The sequence below is a fragment of the Manis javanica genome, chromosome 7 (assembly GCF_040802235.1).
Source record: "Manis javanica isolate MJ-LG chromosome 7, MJ_LKY, whole genome shotgun sequence".
Taxonomy (NCBI): domain Eukaryota; kingdom Metazoa; phylum Chordata; class Mammalia; order Pholidota; family Manidae; genus Manis; species Manis javanica.
This window is the reverse complement of record NC_133162.1, coordinates 16,621,082-16,638,787: the sequence shown is the minus strand read 5'-3', so window position 1 is coordinate 16,638,787 and position 17,706 is coordinate 16,621,082. Positions and strand designations below refer to the sequence as shown.

The window sequence follows — 17,706 nt, the reverse complement described above, 5'->3', positions numbered from 1 at the left end:
TCCAGTTTCAGCTCCCCACCTCCCCACATACAGAGCAGAGGTGCAAGTTCCCGGAGAGATTTCATTTGGAGTCCAAGCAAATTGTGAAATGGAAAGACGTCAGCCGGCCCAAGAGCTGAGGCCTAACAGTGTGCAAAGACTAGGCACTGATGTCTGTACTCATCCATTTTATTTTCCAATGAGGCCCAGAATTTCAGAGCTCAGTACAAAGGTACCAGCACCAAGGATGGGTGCCAACCAGGTTTGGGTTGAGGGATCATCTTCTTGAGAATGTTAAACAGCCTGATTCCACTTACTCTTTCAGGGGGAAGGCATCTCCATTTCAGACCTGTTTCCAAAGCTACCAGCATGGGAGTTTCAAGTACAGCCTTCAGTCTGCCTTGGCTGACATTTGAGGACTCAACTGTACAGGGGTGGAGTGGGTCCAGAGTAGCATCCTGTCATATTTTATAAAAGTGCTGTTACTTTAAGATATCACTTATGGAGTGAATGTCAGTTTAGATCAAGTTGCCTCAAAGTCCAAATACGAAGTTGCATACTCAATGGTGTCATTTCTGAAGAGATGAATAATTTAGATGACCCCTATTCGGCTTCTTCCACAGCTTTTTCCTGAAAGTGGGTGATCTCTGTATCATTTTAATGTCTTGGTGTTTTACGTTTATCTTATTTCACCTCGTTTCATTTTGAGTGATGTCTTCTGGCTCCAGCACAACTTTCTGCAGATAATTCATCAGACCCAAGAGCTGCTCCAGAGTGGGATCAGAACCCGTGTAGCACACAGGTGCTTTAAACTGAGATCGGCTCATTAATCCCTCTTCCCTGTGTAACTGAGAGGGAGCGCTCCTCCCCCGAGGAAATGCAATTTCATGGTTCCTAATGATGCTGCGCTTACATTATCTGGATCCCTAAGACTGTGGGTGTCAGGAGCAGTGCTCAGAGCCTGTCTCTGGGATGGGAGAAGTCACTCCTAAAACCAAGGAAATGAGGGGTAGGAGTTAGAATATCTGTTGCGAATTTTCATTAATATGTGGGCATTCGTTTCAAGTTCCGATTTCCCCCATTTCCACAATGCTTCCTTCGCCGAAACCTCACGTTTTTTTCTAATATTCACAGGGTTATTTTTTTTTCTGTAAAAAATCTATTTATTTGCTATATTCCATGAAGTAATTTATTTCCAGCATTTATTTTCATTAGATTTCTTGGAAATGTGGTTCTACATAGCGTTAGTATAAGTAATACATGTCTAATGTTGTTTCCTGAACTAACTTGTATTATTTGATGAGCTAAATAAAATGCCTAATTCCAAAGTCTGCTATTCCCATCTTTTGAATCTGAATTATTTATCTTACTTCCATTCCCTTTCTAACTGAAGGGGAGTCATAAATCTTCAGTTCAGTGCTCTGCCACAGGTTCTGTACGGTGCATATAAACACTGTCATTTTTTTTTTATTTTTTTAAATTTTGGTATCGTTAATATACAGTCACTGTCATTTTTTTAATGCTCAAACTGGGAAGAATTATGCTTCAGGTTACATTTGAATACAGGTCTTGTTTTTCTCCTTCTTGAACTGACCCAAGAGATAGCTTCACTGAGTGATCTCAGACCCAGATGTGCTCTGGTCCCCTCCTTGGTGAGTTGGAATGATCTGCTTACCTCCTCACCGAGCCTCAGTTTCCTTGACTGTAAAGTAGGGGAAACATCACCCACCCCACGGACTGATAGGAAGATTGAATTAGGTAACCCATGGAAAGCACCACCAGGCGTGCGATAAACCATCACCATTGCCTTCATCTTGGTTAAATCATCTGTGCTGGAACATCGTGGTGAACAAATGTTATCAGGTAGTGGGCAGTTTCAGGTCTTTTGTTTTCTCTAAAAATGCCTCATGATTATGGCCTTAAAACATCTGAGGAATGCCTTAGATGAATAGAAGGATTTTATTTCTTCATTCATTAGAAAACAATATTTTTTTAAAGTTTTCAGATTACTTGTTAACACTAAATGTCAAACATGGCACCAGGAATCAGAAAACACCACTAAACCACAAAACAGAGTCTCTGCCTTGCCCGGAGCTCTCAGGCTGATGAGGGAGACCCAGCAGTTACCTAGCAATTACCTGCCATGGGTGCTCAGTCACAGAGGGACCTGGGGAGGAAGACAGTCCGGGCTGCTTTGAGCCTATTCGTGTGAAATAGTGAAAAAAAAAAGTCTGTTGATTGAGAATGAATGAATGAATGAATGAGAGACAATTTCTATCATTCCAAGTGACCCTCCAAAATTTCGCCAGGAAGTTCCCAGTTATCTCTTCCCGTCCAAAGGCAGAGGATGGGAAGACACTTGGGAGCTGCCCTCCTGCTGGGCTAGAGGTAAGTCACGAAGGGGCGCTGAGCCACCAGCCACCCCCAGTGGCTGTGGGCAGACCGCCCACCTTGGATAAACCCGTCTTCTCGAGGAGTCTCCTTTTACCCGTCTAATTTGGTCACCAAGACTCTCCCCCATCTTTCCGGGGAGCTAACAGCTTCACAGGGCTTGCCTCGTTTGGATGCACAGCAGTGAATTTGTACCCACTGAGCCTCCAGCGCTGATATTTCAAAACCTATAGTACACTAAACGTGAAACTTTTGTTCAAATTTCAAGGATTTTGATAGCCCAAGTGAATAGACACTGCCTATTGATTTTTCCCTTACAATGACTCTTGGATAACCTATTTTCTCATTTATTTTTAAAGACAGCTCATGAGATTTCATAGCAATTCTGCCCAACCTCCTAATATCAAAATCCCTCCTTGACCCTGAAAATTGTAATTCTGCTATAGATCACAGCTGCTGAATATTACCTTTTACTAAGCTGGTTAAATAAAATATGTCCAAATCACTAGATCCCACAAGCCGTGGCCTGCAAGTGTAATGATCCGGGGGCCGAGGTTTCCACTGCTGCACGCCCGCCAGCCCAGCGCTCTTGCTGGCCGGCTGACACCAGAGTGTGGGAATCGAGAATATCAGCTCAGGTTTGCAATTTAAGGAGGAAGAGAGAGAAAGGATAGCTCTGCTGCCCTTCAATGATTTTCTTGTAAAATTTTTACAAGAGAGACGTGGGTTGTTTGATGTGTTCTAGACAATGCAATCCCCTCCGAGTCCGCGGCAGAGTGGCTGGGGTTTTCTCCCGAGTGGAAGGAGGGGCATTCTTGATGCTTTCCACACTGGTATGTCAGATTACACTCAGGAGGTAGGGAAATACAGAGAAACATGAAAGGGCCACCTGCTCTGGAAGTTCTCATTCTGCCACTGATTCGGCAGAAGAGGGGCCATGCAGCATGTAGACTGGGCCCCCACCCCCAGCACCGTGGGTCTCTGCATCAGGATCTCACCTGCAGGAAGCATTTCAGCCTCTGCTGCTGAAAGGCCCCACATTCTCCCTACCAGCCAAGCTGCCCAGGCGCTCCTTTGAGTCAGGCTTACCTTTTCTCTTTCTCAGAAGAAGGAAGGACAACATTGACCCAAGTTGATTCCAGAGGAGTTGTGAATGTTTCAAAGCCAACGCTGACATTAAAAGTCATAACCTCTGGCCTTTAGGTTGTCCTTTTGCCTTACCTGGGTGGCCCAAACGTCCAATACGGTAATGTTTCCCGGAGAATCTCCCTTATTACAGGTGAACAGAGTTTGAAACAGCTCTGATGCAGCAGAAATGGAGCATCTCCCGGCAGTGGTCATTGGAGCCCGCTGGAAATGCAGGAGACAGAGGATCTTCTGGGGGCTGCTCTGCCCCCTGCCCAAGCCCTCCTTCTGACTGCCCGACCCCTGCCTCCCCTGCAAGGCAGGCAGCCAGGCTTCAGCAGGTGACAGGTCCTGTGGAAAAGACAGAGGAAATCACTGATATTAGCACCAGGTGAGTCAGTCAGAGTGAGCAGGAAATGGTCCACAAAAGAAAACTTAATAAATACCAGCAAGTCTCCTCTCCATCACCTTCCCCCATTAGGAGCTGACAGGTCAGAAGAGCTACCACGTGTTACCGGCCTTTAAGCACACCTTAGGCCAGGGATCCAGGGCTGACAAGTGTGGAGCGCAGGTCACCGCCTTCCCCCTACTTTCCCGGATGATGTTGCTAATTGGTCCTGGTCTCTTTCATCCTCAGAATCCTCTTCAGCGCTCCGTGCTGCCTCTGCTCATCAGTAAGAGTTGATTTGGGGGATACAATCTATTTACCACCCAGCCCCCCCATGTTCCCACACCCCACATCCTGTGCGCGCCACTTCTGTACCTGGGGGGCAGAAGTAGTAGCCTTCTTCTACTCCCTCAAGCCCACGCCTGTATTTCCTGAGTTTTTTGGACCACCCCTCCCCCCTCCCTGTCTCTCTGTCCCCTACACCCAGGTAGAGGAATGAGTAAGAGGCTAGGAAAGTGGAGACTTCCAAGTTCTGACCCCAGCTGTGCTCTGACCTATCTAATGACTCTGGAACAATCCTTCTCTACACATCTATTCCCCAGGTGTAGATTATTGATGGAGATGCTATGGTCCTTAAAGTTCATCTCAATTCCTCCACCTTGTGATACAAATTCCTTTGCAACTATCCCACTCTTTGGACCATTTAATATGGCCCTTTGTCGTTACCTTCTCCACCCATGTGAGCTCCTAGAGGGCAGGAAGCATGTCTGGGGCTGACCTGTATTCCTCCTTGGGGCATCAAAGTGCTGGAAGCAGAGTACTCAGTACCTATTGGTTGCATGTTCAATTCCTGTGATGTTGATCATCTCCCAAAGAAGTAGAGTCCCTGGAAGAAGGCAGTGATACCAAGTCAAACATTGTTCCAAAGGGGTTGATTCCACCTTCTATACGCCTCCGAGGGGCTTTTGAGCCACTGCTGGGTGCACCGGACTGTAGCCAGGGGGAGGTGAGGGAAATGGTCCAGCATGATGGCCAAGGCTTGGGCACAGGAGCCGGGCTGCTGCCCCATCATTAGCTGTGTGAGCATTAGCAAGTTAGCCTCCCTACACCCTAGTTTGATGCCCTGCAAGTTAGGCATGGCAAGATCACCTTCAGTCAGGGTAGTGGAGCGGGGACTGGATGAGAGAACCATGTAGCACACTCAGCTCTGAACCTGGACAGTAGCAGCAATGAATGGCGGCAGTTCTCAGAGCTTCTGCAGAGACAACCAGACTGGGGCTCTGCCCTCCAGGCACCTGGTCTGTTCAGGGGACCGTTACCCACAGACGCTTGTTCTCTCGGTTCAAGGGTGCTGCCTACCTGCTCTGTGCCAGCCACCGGGCTGGGAGTATGAGGGGAAATGAGCAATTCTCTCCCTGAAGGAGGAATTTAGAGCTTCAAGAACAGTAGCCAAATGTCTGACAATGAGGCCCAAATTCTGACCGTGCAAGATGGACACAGAGACACAACCCCCAACCCCCAATCAGCTTGCAATTGGCTCCAGGCAAGGAACTCTCCCTGTGGCAAAGACAGCCCTGGTGAAGCAGAGCCGCTGGGGAAGAAGGCAAGCTTCTGGGCCATCAGTCTTAGCTCTTGTTACCACCTCTCCATTCTCTTCCATCCTCCCTCTTGATCTTCCCCTCCCTGCTGACAACAAGCTATGGTCGGCATTTAGTGGGATTTAAAACCAGAAGAACTCTCTCCCTTCAGGCTGGAAGCTCAATGCCTGGCTCGCGGAGGCCTCTCGAAGCTGGGCCCTCGATGAGTGCCAGGAGACCAGCTCCCAAAACCGGAAGGGACCTGCATTGTTGGACCAAAATAGCAAATGTGCAACATGAGTCTCATCGGGGGCCCTCAGCAGGCTGGCAGCTTCCGGTGGGTGCTCGACACAGGCCAGCCCGTGGAAGCAGACTGGAGTGGCCCTTGCAGCACTTGAGAGAGCCCTTCCCTGTACATGACTGTTCTGTCCCTTAGCTAGATTAGCTCATCCAACTGAAAATGGACTTGAGCTATCCTTAGCAAAACAATGGCATGTCTGGGTCAAATAAACCAGGCTCATACACAGGGTCCATGTGCTTCCTGGATGACTTAAATCTTCCCATCTGGAGTTTATTGTCCCTGGATCTCCCAGGACCAAAGAGATCCCCAAACCCAAAAGGACCCCTTTCCCAGGGATGGCAGCCACACTCTTTCCTGTCATGAGGGCAGCAGGCAGAGTTCCAGGACATCCCTTCTCTTCGCAGGTGGCATCCAGTGGATTGCTTATCAATTTCCAGAATGTTTTCATCTCTGAAAGAAACGCACAAAAAAGCAGTTCTGAAGGAGGAATTACAAGGCTTGTTAGACACGGGCCTTGGGTCAGAGTAGGTGGCCTATCTGGGGGACCTTTGAGGAGGCATGCTGGGTTGTTTTTTTTAAGCCAGCCCTCTCCCCAATAGTCGCTCTTAATGAAGCTGTTGTGTAAGCCCCTTGGAGGGCCCAGAAGCTCCAAAGCAGGAACAAGTGTCCCATTACTGTAAACGGCCTTTTATTTTTAAACTAATGCTATATTTGGAAAGCAGTAATCCTGGGGAAATGATACTGGGACTAATGGGGAACATATTACCTTTCATGTGCTTTTTTCATGTTTAAGGTTTCTTTGTTATTATCTGAGTAGCAAGCCTCTGCATACACTCTTGGGCAAAAAATCAAAATAAGCCTTAAAGCAATAATATTTTAATATGCATCAAATGTCTTCAATGAGATAAAAGTATTATATGGTGTTTTGATACTGGGCTTTAGTTAAAACCTCATTTTAAAAAAAAGAAAATTTCTCAGATGTATTGGGATGGGGGAACAGTGAGGTATTTTTAAATTCAGGTGGAGAAAGAGGTCCAGTTCAGGTCAATTATGCTAATTAAATGTCACAAATGACTGAAATTGTCAGCAAATGGATGTTCTTATTTGTTGCTTTCACTGTTTTCCATTGATCAAAAACAGCAGCTAATGACACTTCAAACTGCAATAGCTGCAGCTCCACTCTGAATAAACATTGGCGCCTGGATGCCAGTCACAGCCCTTGGGTGGCAGAAATAAGCTTTCGTCCAGCCCTCATCCGTCCCTGTCCTCTTTGGTGAGATTTCCGACAGCCGAGGCTGCTGGCCACCTCCCTGAAACTCAGATTAACTTGGTCAGTGAGAGCCCAGTCCTGTTCCCAGCCGCTGCTGGGAAGTGCTGAGGGCCCCAAGTTATGAAATGAAACCGAGTCATTGATTTCTTCACCCATGACCATGAACCAAGCCAGAATCACAGCTCCTTCAAACTGAGCGGAAGAGCCATATAGATCCTTGTTTTTATAAAATGAGGAAACTGAGGCTCAGAGAGAGGAAGTGACCTGCCCAAGGGCACACAGCAAGCTAATTGCAGAGCCGAGAATAGAACAGCAGTTTCCTCACTTTCGGTCCCATGCCTCACATGCTCTCCTCTCACTATGATAAAAGAGAACTTCAGCTTTTCTCTCCTCCACCCTCACAGCAAATTCCCCTCAGCTTTCTACTGTAGTTTCATATCAAATGCTGGTTAGGTGACATCAGCACAAACCAATAAGACTTCAGGTTTGGAATCAGGCCTGGTATATAGCATGATTTGAATCGTTTCTTACCCTGGTTGCCCTAAAATGAGAGTAAAATTTCAGTTGCAAAATGAAATGCTCTTGACTTTGGTTAGACCAGACCTCAAAGGGGTTGAGGGGATTGGTGGTTTCAGGTTGATGCAGGGACCCCACCATCCTGGCTTTATCCTCTGAGTTGGAGTACAAACCATACTCCATGCTGTGGCTCTTAGTCATTGCTGCCTCCCAGTGAATGACAGTCTCTGAAAAAGTTTACTGCAGGAGGAGTCGAAGGAGATCAAGAACCAGGGGGAGACAGTGGAAGGTTTTAGAGAGGGGCAGTTGAGGATGTCACAAATACACCCCTGTCATTCATTTCCCATCCTACTGAGGTGGGCCCCCAAGGGCACAACCCTGTCATCTCCCTCATTTCCAGACGTCAGTGAGTAGGACCCACCCTCTACTTCCAAATCAGAGCCACCAGCCAGCTCGGAGAGAGCACCACCTGGGCCTCAGAAGCCCTGGGCTCTGCTCCTGGCTCCCTCTCAGCCGTGTGACCTTAGCAGGTTGCTTCCCCCTCTGGGTCTCAGTCTACAGATCTGCAACAAGGGAGGACCTGGGCGGGCAGGCTCTCCAGGGGCACTTGCTGATCTGGGGGACACAGGCCAGCAGCTCCGCTGTAACCAAGTCCCCAGGGTCATGGAGACAATTCCCAGCCACAGATAACCTTGAAGTCATATTTGGGGGCTTTGCAGGGACTTGGAGGCTTTGGGTTTTGTCTCTGAAGCAGAAGGACCAGATCAACCATCTGAATTTGGCTTGTCTCAGGGTCATCATGAAATGAAACCACCTGAAGGCGGCCGTGGAGAGAGACCCTGGGGATGGAGGTGTCAGGGGTGCCCAGGCCAGTCCAGGCCTGTGCCGAGCTGAAGCGGTGCACGTGCCTGCTCTTGGCCTTGCGATACCAAGGCTCAGGCCCATGGTAAAGTGCCTGGCTGTGGGCACTGAGCGCTTCTCCCTCTGCGAGTGCTCTCCGGCTATGCCAAGGGCACGGGAGCAGCCCTGCCCTGGATGAGGACAGACCCAGAGAGGCCAGGCAAAGCCTCCAAGGCCAGAACCCCTCCTTGCCCTGCCCATTCTGCTTCCAAGAAGGCCCTCAGCCGCGCCTGGTGTCCTCCCAGGGTCGGAGCTGGGGTCCACCCCAGGCAGCTGCTGGGGGCAGGGCAGGGGTCAGAGGTTGGTCCCAGGGACCTGGGAGCTGAGCCTTCTGCACAGACAAGCTGAGCAAACACCAGGATGTGGTACTGCTGGGAAGCAAGTTTGAGTTACCAAAAAACGAAAAGTGCTGTTAAACTGCACAATGTTCGTCTATAGATTTGTAGTGATTACAAGTGATTTAGAGACTGGGAATGATCCCATAGCAGAGATTTTCTTTCCTCAGCTAATTTTTACTTAGTGTGTCCAATACTTTGTTGAAAACACCAGAGATCCCCCCAGGAGGGGGAGGGGGAGGAACTCAGCAATCCGTCGACCCTTCCTTAGCCCCATTGGGTGCCAACAGGCTGAAATAAACTTCAAGGGCAGGAAAGAGGGCCCAGGGAGAAGCAGAGGAGCAGAAGGGGTGGCAGAGGGGCAGGAGGGGTGGCGGAGGGGCAGGCCTCAACGACCCAGCACTGACGGGGCTTCTGCACCCATGGCTTAGAGGCGGCAGCTCTGGGTTAAACGCCACCTCAGCGCCACACTAGAGGGGCTGCAGATGGATTGCTTAACCCCTCTGAGCCTCATTTCATGGACTGTGACATGGGGATGATGGTAAAATTAACTTTTGGGGACTGTCACCAGTGTATGACAGGAACCAGTAACCCACCCAGCCTCGGCATATGGCCCTCCTTACCTGCTGCTGGGGGCACCCACGTTCTCCCCTGAGGGCGGCTTGCTGAGTCACTGCCCAGCTCATCCAAAGAGAGGGGCCACAGGCCAGGCAGCCACCACAGTCACAGCCTGAGGCCGGCTCTGTCCGTCATCTCTTCCGCAGTCACAGGTCAGGGAAGGAGTTGGAGCACCATCTCCAGAATGTGAAGAGCAGCCACCCAGGGAGCCGAAAACTCCTTCACTGATTCACTCACAGGGTGTTTGCTGAGCACTAACTATGCTCCAGACAGTGAGAACACAGCAGAACGGGGCAGGTCACGTGCCCCGCCCTCACAGAGCTTTCATTCTGGCCGGGGAGCTGGATAATCCACAAACAACTGAAAGCCCCTATCGGCTCGGACAGTGAGAAGTGCCATGAAGGGCTGATGGGCCCTGACCTTCAGCAGCAGCCACTTAGGCTAGAGGAGGTGAGGCCTGAGCTGCGTCCTCTAGGACGCAAAGACCAGAAAAGGTGTTCCAGGCAGAGGGCATGGCCGGAGCAAAGTCCCTAAGGCGAGAAGCAGCAGGGTCCCAGAGGATCTGAGCAAGCGCCCCCCACTGGCACCGGGCCCAGAGGAGCCCAGGGGGTGGAGGGGCCCTGAATGCAGGCAAGGTTGGGTCTCCAGGCTTTTGGGTCCCCAGTGAAGCTGGGTCTTATCCTAAGAGAAAGGGGAAGCAGTCCTGGGAAGGTTTAAGCCCAGTTTAATGATGCCATCTGATTTATGTCTTTAAGGATCACTGGCTGGTGTAGGGGTGGATTGAAGTGGGGACATGTGCAGAGTCAGGGGTCACGCCCCGCTGCCGAGGGAGCTCAGGCATATTACCTGACTTCCTTGGGCCTCATTTGCCTCATCTGTGCGATAGGCTGCTGTGGGAATCAAGTGCTGAGAGACTGAAAATACAAACCCACATTGGCCGGACCATGTATAAAAATAAAACTTTGACCCACAACCCCCAGCAACCCCTTATCTTCAATAACTAACCCAGGAGCCAGCCTGCTATAGGTCAGACTTGCAGGAAGCCCGACTGCCGTCTCTAGCGACAATCCAGGAAGCTAAACAATAACTTCTGTAACAATGGGCCCCAAACGGCCAGGGCTCAGTTACTAGCTGACAGCTTTCCTAATTTTGTCCCTGCTTCCAACTTAGGACCAATGAGAGAAATCCAGATATGCTCCCCTAACCAACTACACAGGATGCCCCATTTCTAGTTAGCTGCCTCCAGTTTCCCCAGGCTGACAGCCTCCAATCAGGGCTCATATGAAGTTTCCTTTGCCCACTATAAAGGTATCCCAGCCCTGCCCGCCTTTGAGTCTCCACCAGAATGCAACTGATGGAGGCTGCCTCCCTTGCTGTAGCAAGCTCTGGGTAAATAGCCTTTGCTTCTTCTCATTGGGCTGGTTCATTTATTTCCATGGTATGAATGTTCAGAAAGCCCCTAGCACCTCCCTAGCACTTAATGGGTAAACCTCAGTGAGCTCCTGTCACTCCCTCTCTCCACCCGCTTAGAGGTTCCCCCCACCCCCTGCAGCTGCGCCACTGCCTACCCTGGAGTGTCAGAGCCCTGAGCGGCCAGACAGGACAGGTACACTAAGAATTAGCAGGTTCTCAGAACATCTGCCTGGGGAGGAAAGTGAGCCTGAGATGATTTTATAGTTCCTGCGTATGTGTGTGTCGGGAAGGGGGCACTGGGAGAGGATATATTTTAGGGAAAGAGCCTAGGACAGTGGGAAGAGACTGGGTTTTGCCTGGGTTCAAATCTCGGCCCTTTGCTGTCTGTGTGGCTTCGGCAAAAGTTGTTGGCTTCGTTAAGTGGAGATTAAATGAGCTAATTTGGGTTAGATGCTTATTGCACCACCTGGCACCTAGGAAATGTGCTGTCAACAGAAACTGACAGCCAGGAGTGGTGGCAACAGTGAGAATGTGTGGCCACCAAACTAGCAACCAAATGAGTTGCCAACGGTTCAGAAAACTGTCTGAAGGACCCTTGTAGGCACAGCCCCGTGAGCTGACTGGCCCCTCAGTGGGGCAGTCTTGATCTCAGGGGAAAAGAAAGACAAATTGAGAGGACCCCTGAGACCCAAGGCCATGACCCCCTCCCACCTGGGTCCCCACCTCCAGGGAAGCAAGGGTCATTTTTCCAAGGACTGACAAGGAGATGGCATTCCACCATAAGGCATGGCTCACAAAAGTGTTAATGTAGCATCCATTTAAGAGGGCTAGACAGGGTGTTTTGGAGAATAACCCAATTGCTATTCATTCACACTGAGGAGGAAATGAGAAAGACTTGGTCTTTATATTTTAATATATATTAGTAGGAGGCAAAGCCCTAAGTCCAGAGAATCTCCATTAATAAGAGTTTTCAGGCATTTGGGTAAAAAGAAGTGATACCAGATTGAGAGAAGAGAAGCCTCTGAAGCCACACCACCAAGATGGAACCTGCAATGGTCATTGGTCATGGGGCTGCCCTGCTACAGAGCCCAGCAGAGGACCCCTCTGGATGCTAGAGGTCAGGGTACAGTGGGCATCTGGCCTCTCCAGATGCCCCCAAACAGGCAAGGTCTCAACACAGAAAGGTGGTGAAGAATTCATTCTGAGAGTGCCCACAGCAGCCACAGCACATTCTGAGGAGGGGGTACAGCATCCCAGGGTCCTGCCAGCACTGGGAGCTCAAGCACCCGGGGTTCGGCAGCATCCTGGGGGCTTTAGCATCCACCCTCTAGGGCAGAGTTTCCCAGTCAAGTCCTCCTGTCTTCCTGGTTATTCTGTGCTTCCCCCCAAAAATTCTTTCTTGGCTAACCCCGTGGCTTGCCTCTAGGCATCTGATCCAGTGCAGCTCACAGCCCCAAGGCCAATGGAGGCTAGAGGATGATTCCACAGTCGGTTCTGATTCCATGACATGCTTGCCAACAACTGGTTACAGAGAGAAGGATTTCTTTCAGATGAGAGGCCTCTTAACAGACAGAAATGTAGTAGGGTTTCCACGGTAGGGTTAGGATTAGAGCAATGTGGTTTTCATGTTCTTGTGCTGTCAGGAGACCTGCCCCATACTGCTTCCCTCTCCCCTGGGGAGAGCAGGAAACTCACCCAGTCCCTCCATCTACCTCGGCTTGCCTTTACAGCCAGGCGGTTACTACCTCACATCAAAGTAGCCAGCTTCTTATGGGATACATTTCAGGCTGCCTGTGCCTTACTTGTAAGCTCATAAGAATCCCCTCGTTTGGGAATCTGGGGACCAAGGACAAGAACTGGTCCAGGTCAGAAGGCCCGGATTCCAGCCCCAGCTCTGGGACAAACTCACTATAACTCTCAGCCTCAGCTTTTCCCATCAGTAAATGAAAAGAACCCATGTGTTTCTGTTCTAAGGTCCTTCTCGTCCCAATTCTACGATGTCATTCTTCTGATTCTTTGGAACTGTCCCTCCCATTGCTTCCTTTCCTGCATTCTGTGTAGGTGAACCACAGAAATAACAGAAAACAGGAAGGTTACATTCAACAAGAATTTGTCTTTCTTATTTAGCAAGGTGGGGAATGTCTATCTTGCTGCCAAGTTCTGTTCCCTGCCCTCAAGGTGTTAATGTTATTGCAGCCTTCAGGGATTTTGTCAGCAAAACAGAAACCACTCTAGGTATTACAAATAAGTAGGGTTCTAATACAGGGAACTGGGAACTTAGACAATTGCTGGAAGGGCTGGGGAAGCAAAGGTCAGGCCAGCAGCTGCTAGAGGCAGGTAATTTACAAGAGCTCACCTGGAAGCTACCAAAGATCCAGGCTCTCAGCAGTTGCTGCCACCACCAACCTCAGCAGCCTGAGGCACCAGAGCCTGTGATTCTCAAGGGTCCAAGTTTTGCCCAAACATCTAGCTGCAGCTACTGTCAGAGAATCATACCTGTACCCCTTCTCCTCCACCTCCCAATTTTTGTAGAAGTGCCTCTCATTGGTGGATTCTAACTTGGAACTGTTCAGAGAAAGGGATCTTGAGAAATGCAGTACCAGACACTTCCTTTGAGGTGCAGCCTGTCAAAGTATGTGGCCATGGTGCCAGAGAACAAGAGACAATTTCACAGCCACAAACCAGGATGAGCAAAGAGATGTCATCCTAAGGACCCACTCTTGATTAATTGGTGATGGCTGTCTGGAGTGCTGTGTTGAAAATAACTTTGAGGTTGCATCTAGGCTCAGTAGAAAAGGGTGCTGTGATTGATTAGCAATGCCTTTCATGGTGGTAGAATAAGAGTGGGGAATTGTGTGCAATAAATTTGCAATGGTGCTGTAAACTAATGATGTGAAGGCTTCCTAAAGTCACTGCCATTTGTATTGGTTCCTTTCTTCACTCAGTAAAATGTATAATCTGTAGTGGGCTTAAACTCATAAGCTTTGAGCTCAAGAGGGACACTGGAATTGTAGCAAGGGAGGACATGGGGAATCTGTGGGGTCTCCAGCCTCCTGGAACCATGCTCTGCACAATCCACAGTCACAATCCTCAAGGTCATCTCATGGTCAATTTTTTCACCACCTCTCCACTATCCCCTGCCTCTAACCTCAGAAACTTCATTTCCAAGTTTCTAAGTCTACTTCTGCTATCATGTCTTCCTGGGCAAACCTTCCAACACTTCTCCAGTGAATTGCTGCCCCTCTCTGAACCTCAGTCTCCTCCTCAGGAGTTGGGTTAGATCTGTAGTTTGCAGACATTGTGTTGAGGATCCGGGGGTGTTCAAGAGGAGGAGGACTAGGGGAATGCCAAAGCATGGGGCTCTGAGAGGCATCACTTCTATTGGTTTTGGATCTGTGCTATTGCTTACAGTGCCCCTTGGGGAAAAAGACAGCCAGGGAGGGGAGGTCCTGCTGTTTAAGATATAGATAGATAGACAGTAAGAAAGAGAGAGATGACAGATCCAAATGACAGGCAGATGTAACTAGAGAGAGAGAGAGAGAGATGATAGCGAAAGACAGAGATGATAGAGATGATAGGTAGAGATAGATGATAGACATGATAGACAGATGATATAGATAGATGATGATAGATGCTATATGATAGAGATGATGAGAGAGAGCTAAAGATAGATGACTGACAGATAGATAGATACATAGATACATAGATGGATAGATACATAGATAAAAGGTTTGACAAACCCTCCAGGGGGTCACTTCCAAATGTAACATTCCCTGGTACTGCTTAGTCTGTCCACCCCTGCAAACACCAGCCCCTTCTCTCTCTCTCCCTCCTTTCCTCATTTCCTTTTCCATTTCCTCTCTTCCAAAGATGTGAATCACAAAGGCTCTGTCTTAAATTGCACACTTGGGTTGAAGTCAAGAACCTAACTTGAAGCCTGGTTCTTGTCATTATGAGATGCAATGAGGTCATGTAAAGGAGAGGGGGGAAATACAATCAATGTGTACCTTTCCCCATTCTCCAAACATCTGGTGTTTTGTTTTGCTTTGTTTTGTTTCAACTGAAAAACACATCAGACCATAGAAAACTTAGAACCTGACAACCAGGAGTTAAGAGGCACTCCGGCTCTCCCTTTGCCATACTGTGTGGTGCAAAATTTTGAGAAGTAGGAACATGCTGCTTTGAGTTTCATTGTTTTTAATGACACCGCAATGACTATATGGTTTTTATTGTTTTTTTTTTAAGGCGGGAGGAACCATTCAAATAGGTTTTTCTGCTCAAAATGTACTTTGGAGTTCCATCTTGGGGAGTAAGAACACTTTTGTTCCTCTTCCTGCTGCAGTTTCACTAATACTAGCTCTAGAAGAGTCTGAGTCAGCCAAAAAATATGTCCATTCAGGAAAATGACAAGTTCATTTTTGTTATTCCTTCTGGAGGGGAAGGGGCAGATTCGAGGAGAGCCCTGGGGGCTGTGCTTGAGAAACGGTGAGTAGAGCCTTCCATTCTGCCCCTGCTCTGTGGGGTCCTTTTGGGCTATAGGGTTTAGCTCCAGAAGGAAGTGGCTGGAACCATGCCCACCCCGGGGCAGCCCCTGCCTGGTGGAAGTCCACACCCCAATTGGGGTCAAGGCCAGCATAATGCATGACACTCAACTGAAGCCCTCTGTCCTGGTTCCCCTCAGAGGCCCCGCTGGGCCTGAGTGTGTGCACACCTTGCCTGCTGACTGGCTGGAGCCCACTGTCTCCCACTGGCTAGTGGAGATTAGCATAGGTAGTGGGAGAGGGCAGGGCTTGTGGTCAGCAAAAACCAACTGCCTCACCTGTTCTCTGGGCCCCAGATGTCCCTGCCAAAAAGAGAGGCTGCCTGAACTTCACCAGTGCCTGGCGTAAGGATGGGGTATATATACACAGTAGAATATTATTCAGCCATAAAAATAAAAGAAATCCTGCCATTTGCAACATGGATGGATCTAGAGGATATTATGCTCAGTGAAATAAGCCACAGAGAAAGACAAGTACCATATGATTCCCCTTATTTGTGAAATATACAAACAAAGCAAAACAGAAGGAACAAAACAGCAGTAGATTCATAGACACTGAGGAGTGACTGGTAGTTACCACGGGGGAAGGGTTGGGGTGGGTGGGTGGGGAGGATGAGGGGGATGAAGGGAAACAAAAATTCTTAAACATAGTATTAGTTGGTCATGGGGTTAGTAGTACCGCATGGAGAATATAGCCAGTGATTCCATAACATCTTCCTATGTTGACAGATAGCAACCACACTAGAGGAGGTAAGAATTTAATAATATGGGTAACTGCTGAATGACTGTTGTACATTTGAAATGAATATAAGATTATGTATCAACAATACTTCAATAAAAAATAAATTTAACAAATAGAAATAGAAATATAAAAAATATATATAAAAAATATATATATATATGCAAAAGAATTAACATGCATTTCATCACCCCTTCCCTCTTCTGAGAGCTCCTGGGTTGCAGAGCTCTTGGTCCAGGACACAGAGGTCCTGGGTGTGGGGCCAGAGGAAGTGCCTCAGCTGTGGAGCAACTGAGTTTGAAATGTGCCTAGTGGCACTGAAGAGCCAAAATTTTCATTTACATTTAAATAGCCACATTGGGTAGTGGCCACCATATTGAATGGTACAGTTCTAGAAAACCTCATTTGGAAAGGACCCCAGATAGTCTTTGATTCAGGAAGTCTCACCCAGTGGCATATCTTACTGAGCTCTCAGGAGGTATAGTTTGCAAAAGCCTAAGCCTTATAATTTTACATTTGAAAAACAAAAATAAATTTGCAGTTTTGCATAAATTTGTATTTATCAAAAGATATTGAAACTTTGCCATATAGTCCTGCCCTTTCATATGACAGACTGAGCCCAAGAAAGAGGCAGAGGCAGTCTGAGGTCCCATGGTTACACCGATCGCTCCGGGGTAGCCGCTCTCATCCCGGCAGACCAGTGGGAACGGTTAAATAACAAGGCTCTGCGTACAGGCACACCTCGGACATACTGTGGGTTCAGTTTCAGACCTCTGTTAATAAAGCGAATATCGCAATAAAGTCAGTCAAATGAACTATTTGGTTTCCCGGTGCACATAAAAGTAATATTTACCCTATACTAGAGTCTATTAAGTGTGCCATAGCATTATGTCTAAAACACAATGTACATGCCTTAATTTAGAAATATTTTTAAAAAATGCTAAGCATCATCTGAACGTTCAGTGAGTCATAATTGCTGATCACAGATCGTCATTAACAAAGGTAACAGTACTAAAAGAGTTTGAAATATTGAGATAATTAGGAGAGACACAAAGTGAGCAAATGTTGCTGGAAAAACGTACTGATAGACTTTCTGGAAGCAGAGCTGCCACAACTTTCAATTTGCAAAAGCAGTATCTGAAAATGCAGTACAGCAAAGTACAAGAAAATACGGTATGCCTGTATGGCCCTGGTTTCCTCGTGTCCCAGGGGCCTTGGGTATATGGAAATACGTGGGGGATGGCACTAACAGCACTTGTCCTGAGTCCCCATCCAGTACTGGTCCTGCATTTCAGAGCCACGCCCCCAGGCTTCTAGTTCCCACAGGTTCTGGGTGGTTCACAACCTTCTCTGCTGTCTTTCTTGGCCTTTTTAAGGCTGGGACAATCACCCCACTTTTATGTCACCATGGTGGACAGAATATACAAATACCTACACCCAATTCCCCCAAACCTGTGAATGTATTACCATTTATGGTAAAAGGGATTCTACAAGTGTGAATGAATTGAGGCTCTTGAGGAGGGGAGATCATGCTGGATTATCCAAGTCCTTCTAAGGGGGAGGCAGGAGGAGCAGAGACCATCGTAGAAGATCCTGGTGGCCTTTAGAAGCTGA

General features: G+C 48.2%; 1 long non-coding RNA gene across 3 annotated transcripts; it reads right to left on the bottom strand.

The window, feature by feature from the left end:
- Positions 1–881: 881 nt before the first annotated feature.
- Positions 882–10,138, bottom strand: LOC108408169 (uncharacterized). 3 transcript variants are annotated; one of them, XR_001855932.3, is made up of 7 exons: positions 9,406–10,138; positions 5,033–6,211; positions 4,610–4,769; positions 4,027–4,159; positions 3,592–3,846; positions 2,118–2,179; positions 882–967 (listed from the first exon to the last, which is right to left on the bottom strand). It is a non-coding gene; the product is annotated as an uncharacterized lncRNA (long non-coding RNA). The 3 variants fall into 3 exon arrangements; XR_001855931.3 differs by having other exon boundaries at positions 4,610–6,211; XR_001855933.3 differs by lacking the exon at positions 2,118–2,179 and having other exon boundaries at positions 883–967; positions 4,610–6,211.
- Between the last annotated feature and the right edge of the window lie 7,568 nt (positions 10,139–17,706).